The 25,782-nt window shown below is 45.8% G+C and overlaps 1 protein-coding gene across 3 annotated transcripts in view; it reads left to right on the top strand.

Moving 5' to 3' along the window:
- Positions 1 to 25,782, top strand: part of LOC133480497 (nuclear receptor ROR-beta-like) — a 180,165-nt gene that overhangs the window by 14,256 nt on the left and 140,127 nt on the right. For 2 of the 3 annotated variants that reach the window (XM_061778615.1, XM_061778618.1), the window contains exon 2: positions 23,740 to 23,859. The exons of the other annotated variant lie outside the window; for it this stretch is intronic. The gene's annotated coding sequence lies outside the window, so the exon portion shown is untranslated. The remainder of the gene's footprint in view (positions 1 to 23,739; positions 23,860 to 25,782) is intronic. 3 annotated transcript variants of the gene reach the window in all.

Below are 25,782 nucleotides of genomic sequence, written 5' to 3'. Positions count from 1 at the left end.
ATGTATATAAACTCGGATTTTTCCCGATTTTGCATTTCTGCCCCTGCAGCTGAAACACATTTCCACATTCAGAACCCAAAAAAACAGCGATCGCCAGTAAGCTGACCATCTTTTACTTGAGTAGAATTATGGTAATATGTTCACGAATCTGACCTTGACACAGAGCAGAAAGAGGAGCAAACCATTTTTTGCTTCTGTAGCGGAGTCATTTTATGTCACCAGGGCATTAGGAAGAGAAATTTCATGAGTATTTTAGTTCTAAATAGTTTTCTTTGCATCCTCGCAAGTCTAGTAAAGTTGCGCATAAAACTGATTTGCTATTATTCGTGTAGTAGGAAGCGGGTATCACAACCCCTACACATTTCTGACACGCACACTTTTCACGCTGAGCTCTGTACCCTTTTTTTTTTTTCTTCTTGAAATAGGCGGGCCACAAATGGCCCCGGGCCATAGTTTGGACACCTGTGCAGTGGAAAAGAGGCCAAAGTGGCGGGTCTAGTTTTAACGGTGGAAGAGTGCTGACCGGACAACCCATTTGGACTCTTTTTACCCGTCAACGCCGCGCTTCCTCGACGCCCTCGCCGTGATGTACCCGTCAACACTCGCCCGCCCAAACCTTTTCCCCCAATTATCCACGCGTTCTCCTCTAACTAACCTGTCCGTTTCCATTTAAAAAAAAAAAAAACCCACCGCAGCCTTCTGCCGCAACACGGCTCGTTCGGCGTGAGACGTCGTGTTCTATGAAATGTCAAGAAACGTCGGCTGAAAGACGAGGAAACGGCACCGACTCCCTTTTTCCGTTCATCGTTGCAACCAAAGTTGCCTGTTGTTGCTGTGAGAGCAAGCACACAAAAAGCTCTCGCCAAAAGAATTACAAAAAAATCACATTTTCCTCCTGGCTTTTCATCTTCTAACCAGTAATGGATTTTCTCTATTTTGACGTTCTTGATGAGTCGTGAGCGAGCGCTCCTTTAATCGCGTAGTGCCCAGAAGGCGAGCGAGCCGAGTGCCTACTTACCCAAATGCTGGCCCAATACTAAAGATGGCAATTTATTGTTGAACGGGATTTTGAGACTCCCAGTACCAGAAGAAATTAAGGCAAATTATTCCAAGCTGCTCTCAGTGTGATGCAGTACAGTTGCAAACTGCAACCACAATAATACGAATTATCCCTCAACTCGGGTCAAAGTTGATTGATTTTGGGTTAAGATTAGAGACATTTACAATGTCTGGACTTAATTTGAAATCAGAAGTTATGGAAAATAGTGGCTAGCAAATATTGAACTCATTCACTGCCAGCCTTCCCAGTTGGATATTTGACTTCGAAAGCCGTCAATGGCAGTGAATGTGTTTAAAGTACAGCAGTGCCTTGTTATTGAACAGTTCTTCTAAAAAGAGGCTTCAGGGTGTTTAATGCTACTCCCAGTTGAAGTTTACTGTCAAAAAAGAGAATTACTAATTGTGTATCTATCTCAAACAAGCACATAGATTTGCTTTAGACAAGATTATTCATCTTATTGCGAACAAACAATTCAAAACACCCTAGACAAACGAACAAATGGCACTGGTGTCGCAGTGTTATGACGCTGGAAGCAAAAGGCTATTGGAACACAAACCATGGAACAAGGCGTGTGGGCAGAAAGTGTAACAGTACTCACAGGCATACATTCTTTATCCTCTGCGAAGAACAACTAGTATTATTGCAGCTCACTGAGACCGTCTCTATGTACATCATCCCTTTTCTGCATTCCATTATACTGCCCCCAGGTGGCCAAGTTACATATTCTGATGGAACAGCGCACATTAAGGAACATCTTGAGAATCTCCATCCATTTTCTGTCCCACTTTATCCTCACAAGGGCCGTGGGCGTGCTGGAGGCGTTCCCAGCCATCTTCGTCTTGACTGAAAGTACGATATTATACGGTGCCATCGCCATGATTCAAAACCCTTTTTTTGGGGGGGGGGGGAGGCTGTAACAGATGAATGGAATTTCCATTCATTCTAATGAGGAAAGACGGTTTGATATACAAGTGCGGTCACGGAAGAACTACATTCGTATCTCAAGGCACCTCTGTATATCTGTGCCAGGTGGATTTGCGTTGTGCTTTGGGGGGAAATCTGGAAAGAAAAAAAAGAATCCCGCTTTTCTAATGTCAGCTTTGTGTTAATTTCTCGTTTCTCCGATCGTTTTTGGCTCAGTTATTTTATTTGTTTATTTCCCCCCTCACACCTTCTCCTTCCTTTCGGCTGCGCCGCATGACCCGCAGAAGAGGATCCAGTGCGCTATCATCAGCACCATTAACGGCCACAACAAAGTGGCTTTGAAGCTCCCTGCGAGGCTTTTGACAGCAATAGGACATTCTGTGTTGGAGGGGACGCTCGCAGCCCACTCTCGCCTCGTTCCGTCCGTCAACTGGAGGGTATAAAACGGCTACAAATGTATTAAAAGACACAAATCTGACCGAGAGAAATCATTTCAATATTGTTTTCACCATTAATGTGACTGTAACCTGTACAAATCCATTTGGGATTTAAAAAAAAAAATAAAAAATTAAAAAAAATAAAATATATATATATATATATATATATATGTATATATATGTGTATATATATATATATATATATATATATATATATATATATATATATATGTATATATATGTGTATATATATATATATATATATATGTATATATATGTATATATATATATGTATATATATATATGTATATATATATATATATATATATATATATGTATATATGTATATGTATATATATATATATATATATATATATGTATATATATATATATATATATATATATGTATATATATGTATATATATATATATATATGTATGTGTTTGTGTCAATTATGGCTCAAAAGTTCGACCTTGGTTTAATCGGCCTTAGCACATTTTCCAACATACGTTTGGGAGATTTCAAGTGTGTTTTTGCATAACGTTAGCCAGGCTTGGATGTTTGTCTGCTTCCGTTTTCGCCACCCGGCCCGTAGCCGCGACATATGACGAAGACGGGAGATTGTTGCCACGTGTAGTAAACTGCCAGCGCTTGCCAGAAATTCCTGCAGCTCCTTTGAATGTCGCTGTCCGCCTCGCCGCAGACTGTGAGGAAATTGTCAGGAGAACGTTTGAACATATGCAGTAGTTAAGTAATATACAAAGAACATTCTAATACAGTCTGTACAGGCACAATTAAATATGAGGTAAATATTAAAAAAAAAAAAAAGACTCTTCGCAGGTACGGGATGCTAAATTATTATTATTAAGATTATTATTATCTTCAGTGCAGTACTCATTTCTGACCTACTGAGATCTCATTTCAATGTATTTTTTAAAATGGAAAAAAACAATGTTAAACTCCTAGTAAATGGCTTTTAATTTGATTCAACAAAAATAAATGTCTTAATTTTTATTTTTAGCATGTAATTTGTATTTCATACAAGTTTAACACCTGAATTTTAATATTGAGTTTATTGAAATTCCATGAAAAAGAAATAATTACAAGAAAAACCAACTTTTGTCAATTGGATGTTCTCTTCCTTCCCCCCCCCTTTTTTGACGAAATGTACATTTTAGTTAGACATTTGTAATCAAATGCTACAGTTCACACCGGATCCCATTTCTTCTCCAGTCGGTCGAGGTTGCTGGCTTCATATCGCAGCTTCCTCTCCGACTTGGCCTGACATCAAATTTGACAAGGCCAATAGAAACGTGACGACGTCTGCACAGTTTGTACCGAGCGCGTCAATGTTGTCCGACAGAGCCCGGTTAGTTCAATTTCTTAGAATAACATTCCGCATTCTTTGCTCGACAGTGTCGGCAGCCCGCGAGCAAATCCATCCGCACCGAGACCTTGACTGGACCCTCCCTTATCGCTCTTTCTCGCTCCTTATTTACGTTTGTCACTTCGTCTCCTGCCGAATCCCTAAAAAGGCAAAGAGGCCGATTACGCTGTGCACATTCTTTTGTCGCTGGTGTTTTATGGAGCGTCCGCTCAGCATTTCCTATTGTCAAATTTGTTCCCCCGTCGCAGATAAGGAATAATTACCAGCTCGCCGGTTGACTCGCGTCCTCCTTGAGAGTTGCCACGCAGGCTGAAAACGAGCATAGAGACGCTATTTGTTCCCCGAGTCAAGTCTACGTCGATATCTTTGTCTGGAGACGGAGAGCCCGGATCTGATAATCTCCCTTTTCCACTCCTGAAATTAGTTTCGCAGTCTCTTGAGGCCAACGGGCGGAGGCAAAATAACAAAGAAAAGCGAGGGTAACACAATAAAACCTATAAAAGTATGCCGTTACAACGATATAGACACAAATGTAAATAAAAAAACAAAACAAAAAAAAACCATTTGTAGTCACATTCACACCTGAGGACGATTTACAGTAGGGCAGCAGCTACTGAACAGTTTCAGAATCGAGTATTCTACCGATTCATTGAGTAGTCGGATAAAAATGGGCACGACGACGTGCATTTGAGGCGTCCACTTGGGGTCGCCATCCTCACATTCTACTGTAGTATCGGTGACTTTGGGTGTGCATGGCTTTAAAAGGCGGGGGCCTGGTGAGTGCCGTGGGTGTCCGTGAATGGGAGCGTGAAATTGGCTGGCTAACATGCTAGCCCGTCTGCGTGTTGAGCGACTCGCCGTGACTTGTGGCCGTCGGTTACACACAGCTCGTGCGTGAAGGTGCCTTTTACGCCTTTGGGTTTTCTTAGCGTTTGTTCGATAAAACGATTGAAATGGTCGACAGGCTATATTAGATTAGCTAAACGCCACTGGAACCGAGGTTCTACTTCCTTCATTTCTTAATTTTTTTAAATGTCACTTCCGTCGTGGAGAGCCTGAAGCTCACGTGGATCAAGGCAAAAAAAAAAGTGGAGGTACCACTGTATATTGATCCTTAAGGAGGGCAGGCTCATGAAAGCGCCGTTTGTACAGCAGTCGCAAGGCCCCTCACCTCAAGGACAGACCGCCGTTCATCATCGAGGGTTGTTCATTGAAGCTTCGAGTGAATCAAATCTTTGGGTCAGCTCGTTCTCTGGCGCACGCGGGAGTTAGCGAAGTAGCCCGTCTTTGTGTACGTAAACACCGAGCTGACCTGCTTGGAACCCGTCTGCCTTCTTTTTCATCCTCCCGAGACGGCCGGCGCCGTCCGCGTGATTATCAGGAGAGCGATATCGATTCTGTCAGAGTCGTTTCGGAGGCGAAATATTGCCGTCTGCGTACGTGACGGGACATTTTCTTATTGTTGCCCAGACGCCTCTGGAGGGGAAAAAAACCAAACTCCAATCAATAACTCTCTCCCCCCCCCTAACCCCCCTATTCAAAGGAGATCAAACAGTTATTTTGAATGGTATGTTGACCATTTTTCATTTTCTGCAAATACTGTTAAATGCTCCAAATGAAAATATTTGTGCTTGGATTCTCGGACTTATGTCGTCTGAGACATCCCCATTTTTGGGGGGGAAGTCTCATTTGCTTTCAGCAATGTCGCTGTTCCTTCTGCGCATCTGTTACGGAGCGGTGACGGGAGGGAATCGAACTCATTGGGCCCGATTTGGACATTTCCAGCCAGTCCGACCATTTCTCTCTCGTAGAGCGACAAGCCGAGATTCCCTGGCTAATGTTTATCTTCAATTTAAAAGCGATGCAACGCCGCCATCTGCGGGGATCTGCCAGTCATCGCCGCGGTTCACAAGCCTGAATTTCACAGAGCAGCTTGGGGCGAGACCCTCTTCCGCACCTCGCCGTTGGAAAAAAACCTACTTGACGGTTTGCTGTTGTAGAAAAAGGCGCGGCTGACGGTCAGTCGGTCAGTCGGTCCGCTTTCTTTCGATGGTGAGATCTCCTCAATATAGAACAGAAATCTGTGAATTGTCTTGATTTAAGATTGCAAATGAATGCAACCACTTGAAGCCGTAACACAGGATGAGGATCGAACGGCTCAGGATGAGCTTCTCTCCTCCGCCGGTGGCTTCGCTTAATGCGCTTCTAACGCATCTCGCCGACGTCCGGGAAGCCCCCGGAGGTCGGCTGCGGAGCTCGCGTCGCGCTCTTCCGCAGTGCGACGATGTGGCGAAACTTTGCCGCTTGAAGGCAGGAAGTCAGGAAAGGGTGCCAATTCACTGGAAAGTCGAGAAAGAAAGAGAGCGAAGATGATGATGACGATTTTTTCGACTCTGTGATGCAAGTCGAGTCAGTCTATTAATTGATGATATTAAGAACTAATTTAATATTTTATAGTGTTACAAACAATAAGAAAAAAAAGTTAATTGGCTTTGTTTTCGAGGAAGAAATGGCATTCGTGGCAAAGTAATTGCCTAGTTTGTTTTTTAGGAACTTTATTGAATTGCATTTTTTTGAAGTTTAATTTAACTGGCTGTCATTCCATTTTACATTTATGCAAATACAATATAGGAAAATGTATATAATGTTAGGATGATTTATGAACATTTTATTTAAAATGAAAATGGATTCAATATAATCTGACTACGTCAATTTTATTGCATTTTGTTCTTTTTAATTGACATATTTGAATTGAATTCGGTGTCATTTCAATTTCAATTTCACAATATACGATCTACATTTTTGAATTGAGCTCAGTAGAATCGGCTTGTCTTTTTAGTCTTTTCTTCAAAGCTACGTTGAATTGAATGAAGTGTCCTTCTTTTCTGTCAGACAGTCAAGATGAGTCATCGTGTGTTTTTGTCACTGGCGGCGAAAGGAAATGGTCAAATGTTTTGATTGACGGCATTTGTAGTGAAATTCAGTTGATGATTTCGTTTCATTGTATTTAATGAGGCCGTCGTATCATTTTTGTGGAATTGGATTTTCATTGCGTTAGTAGGAAGCCGTGCGTTCCCTTGGGTTTGTTTGTTTGTTGTGCAGGCACAGGCGTGCTCTTTGTGGACAGGAAACGATGCACTCGTCGGTACGGTTTGGACGGAGCGCGTCCGCAAGGTGAGCGCCGCGGCATCTCGGGTCAGCGCTAACGGCCTTCTCGTCGCGCTGACCGGAAGACGCCGAGAGCCCCGCCAGAGAAGCGGGGATGTTCGCGCCGAACTCTTCCGAGGGGAGGAGCTTTCCACCGGCGACGCAGCTCCGCCTTTGTCCGCGTGACAGTTGAACATCTCGGACCGCCGCGCTGTGAGAAGGTTCTCTTTTCCTTTCCTGCGGGTGTCGGGCGGGGCGCGAAAGGGACAATCGCTTGGGTCGCCTCCAAGATGATTTTTCTTTTCCGCAGTTGCACAAGAGCCTGTGGAAGAATGCGACTCGGTTCATGCCAGGAAAAGGAGCGGCGGGGGGGGGGCGGGGCGTGTGTGTGTGTGTGTGTGTGTGTGTGTGTGGTTGTAAATGGACCCTCAAGAAGAAGAAGAAGAGGAGGAGGAGGAGGAGGAGGAGGAGGTGATTGCTTCTTGTCACCACCCAGCGGGATTGAATTTGGAGGATTGCTGGAGTTTGGAGCCAAGATTGTTGCAGGCACACCTGAGACATTCCAAGTCGTGCTCATGGTGCTTTTCGACCGTACGAACAAGAAATGAAGCCTTGTGCTTCCAAAGAAACAGCCCGAGCAACTCGCTCTTCATTCATTCAGCAAACAATGGGTGCCTTGAGGTACGAGCGACCCGACTTGACTTAGGAGCAAACATCTGAGATACGAGCACGGTTTGGTGGCGGTGACCTCAACTCACTTCAATTCAATCAGCAGTTTAGCCAACAGTGAATAATTCTTTGTTTTAAAAAAAAAAAAACGTCGTTCGACGAAAAACCAAGAATTAAATGTCGTGTACTTAAAACAATTTGCCGTACAACGGTCTCTTTAGCTTCATGCTAACAAACAATGCAAAACTCCGTCGAAGGGATAAGGAATAGCAATATTATATATATAACCTTTAAAGACCTTCTAAAACGCCTATTTGAACACAAACAGTGGCGCGACACACGTAGACAGACACTGTAACAATACACACAGGCTGGCATACATAATCTGCAAAAAATTCAAATCAATTGTGATTGTCTCCACGTATAGCAGTATGTCTGGAGTATACTGCCCCCAGGTGGCCAAGGTGCACACACCAGAAGGAGCAGCACAATGTCCACGGAAGCAAAAAAAATGTAGCGAGAACTGAACCGAATTCTTTAAATCGTTTTTTTTCAGTCGTGTACAATATTATAGTTGTATTTTTCTTAATAAAAACAACTTTTTTTTTTTTCAGAGCATCTAGAACAAATAAATGGCATTTCCGTTCGTCTCGATGCGGAAGGATGATTTGAGGTATGAACGTTTGCCATATGATTTAGTTATTCAATTTCAAGACTTGCTAGCACGGAGTTAATTGGAGGCGCCGTCCATCCTTGGAAAGAAAATATTCATCAAATCAAATGTTAAAATGGCTGCGTCCAGCACATGTTGGGGATTGGAAACATTGGTTTAGTTCCTTCATTGGGAAATCCCCCCCGCCACCGCGTAGTTTGTCTTTTTCTGTCGAGCTTCAGTGCAGCGTCGCGAGAGGTTCGCGCACAGAACGACAAAGCGACTTCGGCGCTTTGATGTCGCAAGTGGCGCGCCAGGGGCGTCGCGCTGCCCTCGTGCCTGACGCGCCCAATTTTGGGAAGATTAGCAAGTACCTCATGCACATTTTAGGCAACATGTCAAAACAGTGGATCCCTTTATACCGGTTAGGAAATTAAAGGACGTTATGATTATTGAGTTTCTATTTGTATTTTCCCATCGTGACCCGTCAACCACTTGATAGAGGATCATGTTTTATAACTTGATTTTTATGATTGCCCGAAGGAAATGTAATGTTCTAACCTTTTTGTTTTTGTATTAGTTGTAAAAGACCCTGTAATGTGAAATCAGACATTTGTGTCTAAACGCGTTATACGCGTTGGAAGAGCATCGCTGAAAACGTGCAAAGACCGAAATATGTCGTACTGGATTGCGGAGGAGCGATCCGTCGCCGTCCTTTTGATGGTCGTTAGATGAATGAAGAATTCGGAGCGTTGCGTGAGTAGTCTAAAAGCGACCGGAGGCAAAATGGAGACTCGCTTGCACGGGAAGTTGAGTTGATGAACGTCAGCAATATCGGAATATATGTTGGAATTGTGCTTAATACTGTAATTAGCGGCTCAGAGCGTCAACGGTGACTTTCTGACTTGAATGTTTTCGGTTTGCAGTTGCAAATTCGCCTGGTTGCATTTTTTTGTTGTTTTTTTTTTTTTTGGTTGGCAGACCTATCCTCCGTCATTTACTCACCTATTTGCCGTTTTTGTGCTCGGGTCCATAAAAATATTGCTTGGCATCTCGGTGCCAAGCGACTATGTTGAACTGAGGGGAGGAGCTTCAATCATCCATCCATTTTCAACAGCGCTTATCCCGGTTAGGGTCGCGGGACGCCGGAGCCTATCCCGGCTGACTTCGGGCGAAAGGCGGACGACGCCCTGAACCGGTCGCAGGGCACATGTAGACACGGACGACCGTTCGCACTCCCATTCGCACCGTCGCCGAGTGGGAACCGGAGTCAGGCGAGTGGACGAGCTTCGATCAGTCAGGCCAAAAACGCTTGTAGCCTGGACGGCTCGAGATGGCGCCCTAAAATGTCCACCCCAAAAATCCCTGCACAGTGACTTCACGTTGGTGCTCAGCGATTGGCTCTTGCCCAACGATCTATATGGCGTCTTCTCATCTTTGTGACTGCGCAGTGGCTCGAGGAGACCGACGCCGCGGTTTTTGCTTTTGACTATCGCCGCTGAACTCGCCACCAAACCACCGCCCGCCCTTACGTCACGGCCTCTCGCACATCGTCGTGCGTGGTCGCCTCGTGCCCTGCACCCTGACATTTTCCACCACCGCCTCCTCTTCGCCCTGTCCCTTCTCGTTACGAGGCGCCATCCATTGCCTGTCACAATGGCTCTTTCAGCAACATGTGCAGCTCCGGCGTGCGTGCGTGCGTGCTTTCCCTTCTATCTAACCGTGCACTGTATCGTTAAAAAAAGTCTAAAGCAGTGGTTCGCAAACTGGCGTTCCTGAGCTGTAACCTGGGGGTCTGCTAAATAATTTGCAAAAAATTAATTGTCTTTTTTTTTTTTTTTAAGTGCATAAATTATTTTGTTTTACGGTCTACTATACTGTGATAAAAGTTGATTAATCGATGATTTTCAGTACAGTGGTCCCCACCCTTTTTTTGTGTGTGTGCGCGCCATAGACCAGTTTCGATGACATATTTCGACATGGACAGGCATAAAAAAACCATAAAAACTAAATGACTAATTCAAACGTTGAGTCGACTTCAAGGCTTCAACTGTCGATATCGATCAGTAAAGTCGACTAATCGGTTCAACCCCTAATGCCGACAGTCCAAAAAAACGAGGGAGCGCAAAGTTCGAAAAGCCCTGGTTTCAACGCTAAAGTGCTTTTTTTTTTTCTTTCCCTCACATCCAGTGCCATGAAAGGAAGGCCGCGGTCTGTGGATCTTAAAAGTGTCCCTTCATTAGACTCGGCCGTGTTGCGGCTGCTCTGCAAATTGGCCTCCTCCTAGCTGCTGTCCGAGTGATCATTGCCTGGCAAAAGCTTTTCTTTCCGATACAACGGGGCAATGGAGAAATGATGACAAAACAAGGACCCGGATGTTGCCGTGTCATCCGTCTTTGCCGGTAATTGGACATTTTGGACTTTTACAAGTGCGACTTGTCACATTCTTCCGTGTGACGCGTCAGTGCTGCGAGGGAGCAGTAGGAACATGCTTGGTTTGTCGAATAATCAAAGCCCCACCACCTCACATCCAACGGTTACAGTCAAGCAAGCCATACATATTCACGGATTCAAATGTTCGCGCGCTTTCTGGAACGTAATCCTAAAATGCCACAAGATGGCCCCAAAGCCCCAATCGCACGTTATTGCTGAAGGGCTCACTCTGTGGTTGTCCAGTAACCTAAGCTAATTAAGCTAGCGAAGCATCATCAGGAAATGACGCGGCTATCGATGAATGTTCCGTAGATGGACGCTTTCATTTCAAGCGCCAAGCTATTGGGGACCGCTATCATGTCAGAGCCAGAAGCGAAGCACAACTGCAGTGTTGATGGATGCGCAGGTTAGCGCAAGCGAACGGACGTCGCCTTCACGACACGGAAAAATGGTCTCAAAGACTCTCCGCTGACAACCCAGGCTAAACAAAGCGGTTGGCTCGAATATTTCTCGAATCGAGTATTCTACCGATTATCCTATTGAGGAATCGAGCGATCCCCATGTTGTGCTGTAATATCTGTGACTTTGAAAGGCGGGGCCTAGACCGGCGAGTGTCGATTCGCTTTGGTTTGGCCGCTGTGTGTGTTGAGGGACCCGACGTGGGTTGCGCTTGTGTGAATATGCTTCCGATGTGTTTGTTTTCTCACCGTTTGCTCAATAAAAGGGGATGAAAGTGCGCCAGCGGCTGGGTCTGCCCTCTGATTAGGGACGGTAGGCTGCGTTCAATTAGCCAACGTTACCTGGTGTCAGCGCTTGTGGAAATGATCCCCAACTTTGGACATTTTGCAGACTCTTCCCTCATGTGACTACAGCTACATAGTACGTGTTGAAAAAAAAAAGAATCCCCATAATTTGGAGGCATAACGTGGAGAAGTGTTGTTAATTCTTGATCATTTTGCTATTTAGTGTGTTGCGGTTGTTCTATTAAGACACACTGGAACTGTTGGAAAACGCGAGAACAGGTCTACTTGAACTCAAGCGATTGTTTTACGTCAGGTGAGGTTGAAATAGTAAATGTGGTTGTTTTGACATCCACGGAGGTTTGGACAGCCTGGCAACAGTGTTGCCTGGCTCCAAACAGAGTGCAGTGATAATGAGGTCTTGTCCCATCGCATCTGTCGTGCACTGGCTTGGAGTCACTTTGGAGGGGGACCTCTTTTAAAAAAAAAAAAAAAAAAAAAAAAAAAAACCATTTTAAAAGGTGTCATGCCTCACGAGCACTAAAAATGCCCGACGTGCGCTCACTGCAGAGAGGGGGCCCTGGGCAAATGATCACCACGCAGACGCAGGACCGTTTGACTCGGGGCCCCCCCGTGTTCACTGACGAACGCGGCGTCGTGTCTTTGCCCAGGAGAGGCGAGTCCAGGCCGCTTCACCATCTCTCCCGGGGCGCATATCCCGCGCTCGTGCCACTTAAGTCTCGATCCAATTTACGGTGGGAATGGAAACACTCAGACAGACAGTTTAACGTGGCGGGAGTGTTTTTACATGGCGGCGGTTTCTTTATGAAACACCTCGTAGGCGAGACAAAGACATAAACACAACGGCACCGCTTCCAGATCCATTTAGGACGGGCGCTCGTATCTCATCGGACGTTATTGCCGGCACTTGGACTCGTCTTTCTAAAAGGATTTAGCGGGCACCCAGCTGAGTTATTAGACGGAAGCACTTAGCAATTTCAGAGCGGCTAACAATAGACGATTTGTAGCCTGACGCTGCACTGCAGCAGATTCTCCCGCTGCAATTACGGCGCGCAGAGTTATTGCAATGAGATCAAACCCCAAGCATGAGGACGTTAACGTTGGAAAAACACTCCTATTGATTTTGGATGCCTTGGAATGAAAAGCTACTCAGCTTGACGGCTTCCCAGCCGCGCTACTGAGACAAATGTTTTACCGTCCGGCGAGCTCTTGTTTAATCACGTTGGATGCGCCCCGACAAACGCAAATCAATATGTTGAAACAAATGGATGATATTGGTTTGTCTGCACGTCGTCTGTTGTTGTTCGAGAACCCGTCCGTTAACTCTCCTGGACACTTGAACTCCGCCGGCTCGTCCTCCCTCCGCGGTAGCCGTGCGGCGTTATGTCGCCTCGAGATTGAAACTGATTTTATGTATTTATTTAATAAGAAAAAATAAGACTAACAAGTGAAAATAGTTCATTTTTGGATACAAGTAAGCCTGTTTTGTTCAAAACGGACCGCTGGAACGCGTCGGTGCAGAAGGAACTGGTCCGGCCGTGAAGTTACGCTCGCCTGCAGATTCTTTCTCAGCTCATCGTTTTATTTCTGGCATCACTCGACCTTTTGAAAAATAGTTTGGGAAGATGTTTAATCACCACAAACATTTCATCTCATAAAAGTCTAAGCTAAGCTAGAACGGGAAACGCCATAGATGGCCGAAAGAGAGACGAACTGCGTTGCGTTGCGTTGCGTTGGGCCGGCGCTCGGGAGCAAAGGCGTCGGGACGTTTGCCGAAGAAGTACCGCAGAGCTAAAGAACTGCAGCCGCTCTCAAAGACGGATGTCGTCCTCTGACTCTTCTTCCTCTCGCGCTTTCCGTCCGCGCTGTTGATCAACTGATTTTCCATCAAATGTCGCAAAGGGGTCGCGACCACCAGAAATGAGGCCGTTTGCTTTTGGTTCACTTTCGTCGACATTCCGAGTGTTCCTTCGGTGAATAATGCATGAACCTGCCAATTGTAGGCCTCGGATTCAAACTTGGGAAAGGAAAGCCTCGAACTTGACTTTGACTCGAACTACGTGACTTGTCAAGTCTTGCCTGTGTACATTTGAAAATGGGCATTTTTGAACAAGCGAGCAAATGAGCGTGTACAACTTGTTGCCGATTCATACGAAAGATTCTGGCGCTTTGGCATTCGGCTCAAATGTTCAGCGGTGTTCGGACACCTGGAAGATAAGGCGTCTTATCTCCGTGGCTGAACATTGACGGGAACATCCAATCATCTCAGAGGAATTGCGTCCGTTTGACTGCCAGCCATCAGCAGCGTTATATTTTGAGCACACCTCAATCTCGCACTTTTCCATCTACGCGGTGAAACCAGGATGTTTTGGGGGGAAGCTTCCAGACCGCCATCCAGATGGGGGTCACAGTTGCTGTTGACGCAGCAAATCCTCCATTTCCCTCGTGTCAAGTCGAACGGGAAGAAGAGTGACGAGTGACTTGACTTTCACTTAGATTGTCACCCGCTAACCGCTCTGTCTGACACGAATGCCTCGCAGCTGTACATTCATATTAGCATTTCTATTCACGCGGGGTGGGGAAAAAAAAAAGGAAATGGCTTTGTTTTCCACTTTGGCTAGTCGGAGACTTCCACAGGAGAGGTCAAATACTCGCTAATATCTTGGCCCCGATATGATAAAGAGCTACGGTGATGGATTTTCCCGCCGCCACGCCAGCGTTCCCTGAATGAATCGGACTTTGTCTCCCGCTCCCCCGGCTCCGCTCCGCTCCGCTCCGTTCTGTTCTGTTCGCAGAGCTCGTTTGAAATACCTTCACGCCACTGGCAGTCGTCTGTGTTTCGCCGGTGGCGCTTTTGGCACCTGGCAGATGAGAGGATTCGGGCTGCAAAGAATGCCTCTCGAGCAGGCTTTTAGGAGAGTGCTAGTCTGGGCATAACGTCCTTTTTTTTGGCGGGGAAACTTCAGCACAGGATTTTGCTTTCTCCACCCGGGTGTTCTCTAACACAGCTGAGCTCAGCACCGGAGATTAGCTTTCATTTTGGAGGTTCACCCTTTAATCCCTTCCAGGTTAAGAAGAAGAACGGTTTATCTTTGAGCCTGCACAGGCAACGACGGAGGCGAGTCGGGGTGGATCTGCACGGATGACGGCCGCGACTCGGAAGCGCCCGCGGCTGTTGGGGCGAAGACGGGTTGACTTCGAACGGAGCAACCAAATTTGCGCAGGACTCTCTTCGAAACCCCGGCGGAGAACGCTCGTTTGCTACCGGCTGTCCCTCAAAGTATCCCTGAGGAAGATTTCTGAATGCTCAATTGAGCCTGATGCATCGGCGTCTGAACGGACCTTGTACCTTCCCTCCAATCCCAGTTTCAGATGGGCCTAGCTTCCATCAGAACTGGAAGGGGCACCCAAACAAACCATCCACGCAGTACCGCTTTTTAGTATAAGCAGCCTTTCCCAACCTTCCAGAGTCTGAGAGAAACGTTTGCTTTCTTCCAGTTCTATTTGGTCCCCGCTTCTGTCAAATAGACCAATTTGTTTGTAACGCCAAATCATTGGGGTTCACTTGCGTGGATCTTGAGCAAAGACGGAGCCACCGTCATCGATTCACGTTAAGTCGAACGGGACAAACGGTCAAAATGAGAAGACTCTCATGTGAAATGTGCTGCTGTAGGCCACAACTCCCATCCGGGCGCTCACACGCCAAGGAGTATCTGGCCACTCTGTAAACCGAGTGTATGACTGAATGAAGGCGAGGCAAAATATGAGAGCAGAGATTTCAAAAGTTCTTCAAGTCGACATGCAAACGCCGCTCCTCCTCCTCCTCGCAAACTTTAGAGGAGCGCTGCAGGCAGAACGAGCAGACAAGCTTTTGATCTCCACGATGATGGCTACCAACTCCTCCCCCCCCCCCCGACATCCTCCGCAGACATGCGCGTAATCACGGTCTAGCCAAGCAATCGGATGCCCCGCGCGTTTCCTCTTCCTTTTTTTTTCCCCCCTACTTCCCTTCTGAGCGGCGTAAACGGAACACGTGGCAGTCTTCATCTTCGCCGAACGAGGCGCCCCGTATGCGGGCACCGTGTGCTGGTTGGCAGCTGGTCTGCGGCAATAAACGCGAGGGAGCAAAAACAGTTTGAAGCTTGCCTCCAAGCAACATGGGGAATTCATTGGGACTTTGTTGTCAATAAAAGGCTCCTTCATAATCTTCATTCCGTCCGAAAATAACGAGAATGTGTACCCTTCAACGTACGCAGATTACAGATCAGCATTCGCAAATTTGGCTATTGGCGCAGATTTTGGAGGAACCTGTCCTCCGTTATTCGCTGAAATACTCAACTTGCCGTGTCGAATGTTAACATTTTGCTTTGGCAGCCATCTGGTGGCATCTCGGTGTCAAGCAACTATGTTGAACTGAGAGGAGGAGCTTCATATCGTCAGGCCGTAGCCTCTGGGGGGGGAAGTGCTTTGTTGCGATTTTGTGCTCTTTATAGGCAAAAGTTTCTGGATGGGCATCAATTACGCGCATATTTTTATTGGCCCCATTAGGGATGGGAATTGAAAAATGGGTTCTTTGTGAGAAGCGCTTCCCAGTAATTCAATTCCTAGGAATCGTTTATTTGCTCGGCTGACGATTCTGCGTAACGATTTGTCTTCCATCGCAAATGAGCGATGTCACCCGCTGCAAGTGAAGATTTTGGCTCTGAACTTTCCCGACATGGTTTCAAGGCAGAAGCGCTCCAAAGTTTGGCTAATTGATTTTACTGGTTTATTTCCATGCCCAATGAAAGTCGATGAGAATTGATAAGGGAGGGTATCGAAAAGAAGTATCCATTATGGAATTGGAATCAGTTTTAGTGTGATATCACATTTATTTTTGTTTAAAAAATGCCTATCCTCTTGTAACATTCAATTTTAAACATACTTCAACAAAAATATTGTGATGTCGGATATATATATTTTTTTTTTTACATATTTTTCAACTAAAAAGTATATTCTTTTGTGGAATTCAACTTAAGTTACTTTTGAATTTTGAATTTCAATAAATACTGCGTGAACTTTTTCTTGTAACTGTTTGAATCTGTTTTTAAGAATACGGGGCAGGCCAATTAGAAACATGCAGCCCCCCCCCCTCCAATTTGGACACCCCTAAGCCGGCACGGGCGCCAGCTCACCTGCGACCTTAATGAGGACGAGCGCGACAGACGGACGGACGGATGATTTTCGCGAGCGACTTTGCGACCTCGTCTGCTGACGGCAATTTGATTGAGCTCCGTTCAAATCCAAGCTTGGAGCTGATCGACTGCATTTCCTGAAGCGTCGAACTGGAACTAAGAAAGATGACTCCCCTTTGCGCACGCACGCACGTTCGTCCGTGTGTGTGCGCGCGCGCGTCAGATGAACTCCCAACATATTCCGACACACTCTATCAGCGGGCTCACATATTTGCACTTGGCGAAGAGCGAACCAACAGCTGTCGGACTTGTAACGTGTGACTGGAAAGCGGTCTGGACAACGGTCTCGGGTTACTCGACCCGCCCGACCGAGCCAAATGTCGGGCGTACGCGCTGCTAACCGCACTCGGGCTTTTTGTTTAAGCGCCGCCGCACCTGCAAAACCGATTGCGGTCTTTGATGTGTGGAACGTGAGAATGAGTTGTTGCAATCGTTGGCGCTCATCACAACATTTGAGGTGACGTTAAAAGAAGGGGGACGCAAGATCTGCCACGTAGTCATAAAAAGGCGATTACGTGGTGGGCAAAGTACAACCTGTACCACCCAATTGGGAAAAGAAAATCTACATTTTTGACTGCAGAAATAACTGAGCTACAGTAATGTTGTTGCGCAAGTGTGCACACCCTCTTAGAACTGGAGAAGTGGCTGTGTCCAGAATCAACCGATGGGAGTCAGCGCCCACTTAAAGTTGTCGTCAACCTTTTCTGACATTTTGGGGGTTTCGAGCAGAAGCCTGAAGGTTTTATGCTAACCCTGACTACTACTTAGCACTGTTCATAATTCCCTTCACCTTGACATTTCCAGCTAATGAAAAGCACACGCAACAAACATACCTTTTGGAATTTTAGCCAAAAAGCCGAACCTTGGTTTCATTTGGATGGTAGCACATTTCCCCACATGCGCATGGGGGAGATTTCAAGCATGTTTTTACAACCTTTTGAAACATTTGGATTTCTCAGTTGATTGCCACGAATGTCCTCGAATGCCCACCATTCAATCCAATTTCTTAACGTCCCTTGAAAATTCACCAGAAAGGTTCCACCCCGTTTCAATTGTACCAATTGAATAGTTTTGTTTTGCAAATATTGATTCTGAAGATGATTGTTCTCTCAGCCGGTAAGCGGCAGGCAGCAGTGCTATGAAGAGCCTCGGCGTATTGCTTTTACTATTCTACCCGTTCACGTGAATGGAAACAGGCTGGCGGAATTTCCGAGGAGGACCTGAAATTCTTTTTCCTCCTCCTCTTCACTTCTTTTCTTCTGTATGCCGTCCGTGGGAGTGACGTTTGGACCCGGTACCTGCGAGAAATGAGGATGGCAGAAACAAACACACCAACAGGTTAAACGTGAGCAGGCTTTCAAGATAAAGCGGATCGATCGCCAACATTAAAATATAGGAGCAGGATAAACCAAAGTGTTCTTCAGGAAAAAAACAACAACATACCTACACTGAATATTATTGTATGGCATGGTAGCACTGCATTGAACGGTAACGCTGCGCATAAATACAGGGGGGGGGGAACTGCATTTCATAATTCAAATAAAATGTAGTGTACTTAAATAAATGTTTCAAAACAAACAATTGTCAGAAGTTCAATGCAAATGTATTGAACTCCAAAGTGAAATACTTGGACTTGAGTGATGTTTCATGTGCCACTAGGGGGAGCCACACTGTGGGAATCAACGGGGGATAGATCGTAGCCCCAATGGACGGATGAAGGCCTTGAGAAACCCTTGACACAACTTGCAGGAGAACAATAACGAGAATACAGGAGAATCTCGTTCTCCTTGGTTGTTGGTTGTTAGAGTGTCTTGTTCTAAATTGAGGCGTTCACTGCCCTTTGGCGTTTGCAATTTCCAACGCCGGTTCCTCAATTTAGAACTTTAATTCGTTCTGTGAGCAAGTCCGTAACTACATTTATTCAGATACCACATTTGGCTCACAACACACTTGATAAAACCCATTTATTTCTTCACATACACTTGAGACATGTTTCATTTTGTTTTAATACAATATTCCCTCAGTTGATTGAGCGACTTCTGGGAGGAATATATGCTAATAGATACATTTTGCATAGTCGATGTGATTTATCAAACCTGAGAGGAATTGTCTGAAAGGCAGACGCAAACTAGCACTGCCAGCGTGACTGGATCTTTTCCACATTTCTGAAATGCCAGAAACCACATTTTTTTGGGGTGGCAAATCGTCTACTGAACAATGCAATTTTACTCACAAGAAGGAGTCATGCCATTTCTCCTTTTGACAAAACTCCTTTCAACTGTCCGGATCCTTTCAGTGCACAATGACAGTTGTCCGAGAGCCGTTTTCTGCGTGCGCTATCCCGAGTTTTAAATGCAATGTTAGGTGGGATGGGCGCTCCAACCATGGCTTTCATGCAGTTGCTGGCGATATTATTATTTTCTGTAACTCCGTAATATGTTTGTTTGCCTCGACCACTAACACTTCCAATTCCATCACTTTAAAAAAAATAAAAATAATGTTTTTTCCCGGTTTCACATGTAAATCAGGCTCTAGATTTGGAGACGTTCCGCAATTTGACAGTCTAGATTATCTGCCACAAATCTATGGAAACCTTTTTTTTTGGGGGGGGGGGGGGGGTTATTTGCAGACAGCCAATTGAGTACTCAAGAAGTGCAGCAACAACAGTTCTGGAGAGTGACCTGGTTTATCCGCGCGGGAACGGGTGAAGTGAGCGAGAGAAAGGGAGAGAGTGCCGTTAATGCGACAGTCCTCTAGAGGCGGGCCCGGCCATCGGGATGAGGCGAGGTGAGCGCCCAGACGCTAATGTGGGCCGCCGGCGAGCTCCCGGAGCTGCGACTCGTGTATCAAGCGGCGTGACGCGTAGGCTGCAAAGCGCAGATAGGTGTTCATTAGTCGGGAAACAAATTCTCTCAAACTTTTGCCCGCAACACGCGCACTCCCTCAATTTAAAGTTGGAAGTCAACTTTCTGAGCTGCGTCTTTTTTTTTGTATTTCTTCCAAATGCCATCCCCGGTTGAGGTTTGCAGTCTGCTTGGGACTGGTATTTTGTTTGTAATTACGCCACCAACGCCACACGCCTCCCTCAGCCTCAGCAGAATTCTGTTCGCCATTTTTAGTGCACTCAACCCGTGCTGTTCCCACTTACAAATGGCAAAAGACAGCGTGTAGCCTTAAAATGTTGACAATTGCCACGTAATAAGCGCATTCATGCAGGACCCGCCGATTGGTGAGGGGGGTCACTCAACACGTGCACGAGCTAACTAGTTAGCCGGTTAACAGCCAGTCAACTCTAAACGCGCATTCGCTGACACCCACGGCACTCACCGGGCCAGCCCCCGGCTTTTAAGACCGTACACACTCAAAGTCAAAGATACTACAGTGGAACGTGAGGATGGCGACTCCAAGTGGACAAAAATGATACCTGCACCTCACATGCATGTTAATTTTGAATAATGCAAAATACATGTTTATCTTTTTATTGAACTATCCCATTGATCAATGGGATAATGGGTGGAATATTGGATTTGAAAAATATAGTCGACATGGTAGCAAATGGGTGGTAACCCTTTGGTCTGAATTTGTAGTTTGATACTCCGCGGTCTCCGATTTTCTGCAGCAGTCTCGTCCCGAATCAAAATGTTCTCCTTGCCGTGGACAACAGACCCTCGTTTGTTAAAGTTTCTCCTTCTGACTGAGATTTTCCCCCTCGACGCTATTTTGGAGCAGAACCCCGACTGCAAAACCGAAACGGGGGATAATAAAATAACCTGATTTGAATTCGGTCTGAGCTACAGAAAAGGGAAAGCTGTGGTTCCAATTCAAAGTGCTTCGTGTCTGGCAAGAAAGATGAAGCATGTGTTCCCGCTTGGAAAAGGTTTTGTTTACCCTGCTGTCTGCCTTACACACACACACACACACACACGTTCTTGCCGCTTGGTGTAAACGATTATGTCATGTGGTTCCCTCATTCAATTTGAAACGCAAACACTCACCGGCCGCAATATTAGGTACACCTGCGCTCATTCAGTTCCAGATCCTATGATTGATTGATTAAAGTAAAATAGTCTCCCCGCTAAACCACCTGACGCTACAAAAACTACCAACTCTTTCCAGCAGACAGCACCTGAATCATGTCCAGGATTTTGACGTATTATTGTACATTCAGGGTCAAATCCGGTGGTTGAATTAGCGACTGCCGTATAATCCAGATTAATTTCGGAAAAGCAAATTTAGATTCAAATTTGGAAAATCAAATGCAGCCGCCTGTGGCTCTGCAGGCAGAAACAAACGACCATTCACACCTACGGGCAATTTAGTGTCTTCAATCGACCTAGCACGCATGTTTTTGGGATGTGGAAGGAAACCGGAGTGCCCGGAGAAAACCCACCCAGGCTCGGGGCCGGGATTTGAACCCGCAACCTCACACGTGGGAGGCAGACGTGCTAACCGGTCGTCACCGTGCCGGCAAATGATGAAACACTCGGAAAAAATGGAAAAATGTCGTTTTGTCAACGAACCGGACCGGTAAGGACTCTCCCTACGACGACGCAATTCTCTTGAATTGTCTTCCAGGGTTCGCGACCAGACGCCGCGCCTCCCAAAAAATAAGGAGGCTAACGTTTCCGAGCGCAACTTCGATGCCGTCGTGAAGTCACCTTGCAGCAATGTCGGTAATCTGAGCCACAAAAGAGCGTCGGACTCAAATTTCCAATCTTTTGAACCCCGTCATTCAGCGACGCGGTTGGAACATCCAGGCCCGCCCGAGGCCTCGGGACTTCCATTGTGCGACGTCAGTCCGTCACACAAAAGCGCTGACACGGTTTCACCAGGAGTAACGCGAGCCCGGTCTGGTACCGCGCCGCTTTACTTGGCGGTGTCGTTTACCTTTTGAACAAAGTAAGCCGGCCGCGAGCCAGCCGGTAACATAACACGTCCGCCGATGATTCCCGGGCATGCACAGGCAGGTCGCGCGCACACCAATGAAGTCACTCGATGTGGCAGCTTGGACTGAAAAGGAGAAACCCGATAGGCAAACTGCACTTTGACACCAGCGCAGACACAAACGCCAGGGTGTGGGGCGATGGGGGGATGGGGGGGGGGGGGGGGGGGGGGGAAATCGTAACTGAGTCGAGAGAGAGTGAGCTTGTGTTCAATATCGATTAGTATTTGATCCCTGTCAGTCGCTCTTCTCCCGCAGGCGCCGCGTTGACCTTCAGTCACACTCGCGCAAGCATTGTCGCTCGGCACGAGCGAGATAACTTTACCCTTCGCGGAGATGGCGTGGGGGTGGAAAGAGAAACAAAGGGAGTCGAGAGAAAGGATTTGGCTTTGGGCAAACGATGGAAGACAAATGGAGAGACTCAAAAGGTCCATTATGAGCGCGTGGCGAGGAGGCGGGATGGATGTCAAAGACGAAGCTGTGAATACATTTGGGCGAGCCTCGTTGAATCGGCCGGCCCGCTCGAGCGACTTATTGCTCCTGGCCGCGTTCCAGATCACGGAACGCCCTCGTACACTTTGTGCGCTAACCAGATGCACTTTGATAGCGGTCGTTATCAAAACGGTGCCAAGTGCGCGTTAGCCGTCTGCGCTTAATGTTGTTGCCGGGCAGACTCCTCGCTGCTCTTGCATATCTGAGGTGGCCAGAAAACTGGGAGTAACCCTGTAACAAATTCTTGCGCAATTTCCAAATTCCTGAACAGTAGAGTAGTGTGTGGAGTGGTCCCCGCTGGGGCAACATTTATTTTTGGATGTTTGTAAAACTGAATTGCCCTTCTGGGACCAATTGTATTCTGAATTAGAATGTTTTTTTTGTTTGTTTGTTTTTGTTTTTTTGGGGCGGTGCGTGCAGTTTGAAAAAGTAGTACAGTGCTGCCTTGAAAATACGGGTTTATTTTGTTTCGTGACCACGCTCGGTACTCAAGTTACTCGTATCTCAAGTCATCTTTCCCCATTGAAATAAATGGAATTGCTATTAATCCGTTTCTGCCAAAAAAAAACAACTGTTTGTAATGTGAAGAAAAATAGCACTCTACAATATTTTTCTAAATACAAATGCACAGTAATGCCATAATTCAATTGAATGTAAGAATTCAACCGTTTTTGCCACATTTTTTTTAAATAACTTCCATTTAATGCACATTGTGCTGCTCCCGCTGGTGTGAGCGCCATGGCCACCAGGGGGCAGTAAGATAGGACAGACCTACATGGAGACGGTCACAGATTCTCAAACGTTTTCATATTCTTGCTCGGTCTGTCGCCACATATTGTAGGCAACGTCACAGAACGCTGGCGTAGCGTCTGGTGGTCACCACAAGGGCAACATTTTGTTTGTTTTTAAATTATATTTCAAAAGGTATCAAGAAATGTAGTAGTAGTATCAGTCTCCTTAACAGTGTTAGCTTTGTTTCTCCCCTATATTACCTTTTTTTTTCCTCCTCCATTCTACCCGATTTAAGGGTCCCGCTTGCTCTGCGGTAATTGGATGCAAAACATTTTGGCTTTTCACTCGCTGACTTGCCTCACTTGCGAATTGCCAGACACAAACAAACACTTTTTGGGTCAAAAAGATGAAAGACTCAGTTCTGGACTTTGGAAATGGGGGGAGGGGAAGGGGGGTGCAGATGATTAATTTGCAGGGGGGAAATTCTTCAGGGGGTGCAAAGTTATTAAGGATAAAGAAGATTAAGATAAGAGGGAAGAGATAAGATGCAAAGTAAGAGTAGTGTGAGAAGTAGCGGTAGGCATTTGAAGTGTTGCATAACAAAAAAGAAATTAAGTTTGGAAAGAAACTGCTTTTATGAGGTGGAATGACTGCATGTATTTGTGTGTTGGATGTGTGCCTTCAAGAGGCGTGGCCTAGCGAGTGACATGAGGATCTTGAGTCGGGTTGGCTGGTTATTGTCGTCTTGTTTTTGTGTGCGGGACTGTTTTGTCACTTTCTTTAAATGGCTGAAAGTGCGACTGCGGCTCTCCTTGCCCACACGCGGGGGCATCACACTACCTTAATCGCTCACTTTTTTTCTCTCCCAGCGGCGTTGTATCTGAAGATGGCTCCTTCGTGACAGCCCCAGGACCTGAACTCTGAGCCCATCCGTCCTGCTGTGTCCTTTCCGTGGACGTGCCCCCCCCCCCCCCCCCCCCACCTCATCGGTTTGTATGTTTTCTTTGCAGTTTTATAGTTGTATTCGCTGGCCGGCCCGGCTGCCGTAATAGAAGTGCCTCTTCCGACACGGGCAACCGTTTCCACGGTAACCGAGACAGGAAGACGACGGCCGGAATGTTGTTATCCGCTTCCCGATGCGCGCCGTCGTCCTTCACCGTGGGCTCCGGTCACGACGGTGTCGGATTGCCCCCGTTCTCTATTGTGTGCTTGTTTTCTTCTTTGCTCAACTGTAACATACTATGCTATAGTGTAGTATGCTATTCTATACTATAGTGCAGCATTCTATAGTTTAATATGCCGTGTTGGGAAGACTTTTCTATTGACATGCTTGTATCTTTGAGTTGATGAGGTAAACGTGAGCTAATGCAGTTTTTTTGGTTTTGTTTTGGGAGGTTGCATTGTGCTTCGACAGAAGGGAGCCCAGGCTCGCATTTGTTAGGAGAACCGGCATTTGCCTAATCGCTTAATCTTATCTTTTATTACCCCGGAAAGCGGTGGCGCTGCCGCCTGTGCAGATGCTCCCGCCGCTTGGACGCTTTGTCGGAGGCAGCAGAGACGAGGCTGACGATCGTAAGACTGCCTCTAATATTCTCATCTTTTTCTTTTTTTCATTTTGGGTCCAGAGTTGCAACACAATTTCCCCACATCTTAGTTTTCTTGGGGCATAATCATAAAGCAGAGGCGTGACCGCTCTGCCGTAATCATCTGGCCTCAACCGAAGTAGCATCTTAGCAGCACGCGCTAAGATGCTTTTCACTGACTTTGTGACGGGGAAAAGAGCACATGTATCCACATTCCTACTTATCTCCCAAATGGCTGGCGAAAAAGCTTACATTTCAACATCACCCTGAGCACTTCTGGATTAAAAACGCACTCTAAATGAAAATTCATGCTAAATAAGGTCTCATGGTCAGCATAGTTTTGGACTATTCAGTCATCTTGACTGTAGTCGTTTAATTTGGATGTCTACCTATGCAAAGATATGCTATGCTATGCTATGCTATTCAATACTGTAGTATACTATGCTATGTTACACTGTAGTGTTCCATACTGTGGTATCGTGGGCAAAGCTAGCTATACTATTCTGTGCTCTACCATACTATATTGTAGTATTTACCTGAACCTACAGTACATAGTCTATACTGCAGTATACAATGCTATATTATACGATACTGCTACACTATACTGTAATATACCGTGCTTTCGTATGCTAAGCTAAGATAGTTTATACTGTCGTATAGTATACCCCAGTTAACATACGTACATTAAGGAATATACAAGTGTGTTGTTATCAAAGGCTTTTCATAAAATGGTACACACAGATCTGACGCTAATGCTAACATTTGCTAACTAGCATTAGCATTAGGGATCAAACCGGACGATTGGCCCAAACGGAAAACCGAAAATGCGGAAACCAAAACGCCGAATGAAATTTTTCTGCCAATTATTAGTACAATTGCACTCATGACTGACTGAACGAACTTCGCTAAACACATTTAGACAGATTTGTATTGTTTCAAAGAATAAATGAATTGGAAAACTATCAACATATTCATTTAGCACGGACATTCCAACCATGCATAAAAATAAGATGTGGTAAAATAAGATCAAATACACATTCCATTTTTTTGACTTGACACCTCTCGTGTATAATAAATAAGAATGTACAGTCCTGGCCTGGTGAAAGATGGTAAAATAAAATGTAGGCGCTCTCATTTTTAGGACAAGTGCGACTTCTGAAAGATATAACAACAACAACAATAATAGTTTGTCTGTCGGCCTATAACATAATGGTGTACAGCTGAACATTAACACAATTTCTGCCATTTTTTTTGGTGTGTGTGTGTGTGTGTAATGTCCTTGGCCCTGGCAGCATTACTAGAAAACTTTCAAAAATGTCCGCCGCGGAC

This window comes from Phyllopteryx taeniolatus, chromosome 7 (genome assembly GCF_024500385.1).
Source record: "Phyllopteryx taeniolatus isolate TA_2022b chromosome 7, UOR_Ptae_1.2, whole genome shotgun sequence".
Taxonomy (NCBI): domain Eukaryota; kingdom Metazoa; phylum Chordata; class Actinopteri; order Syngnathiformes; family Syngnathidae; genus Phyllopteryx; species Phyllopteryx taeniolatus.
The sequence above is the reverse complement of the archived record's forward strand: the minus strand, read 5'-3'. Positions and strand labels throughout refer to the sequence as shown.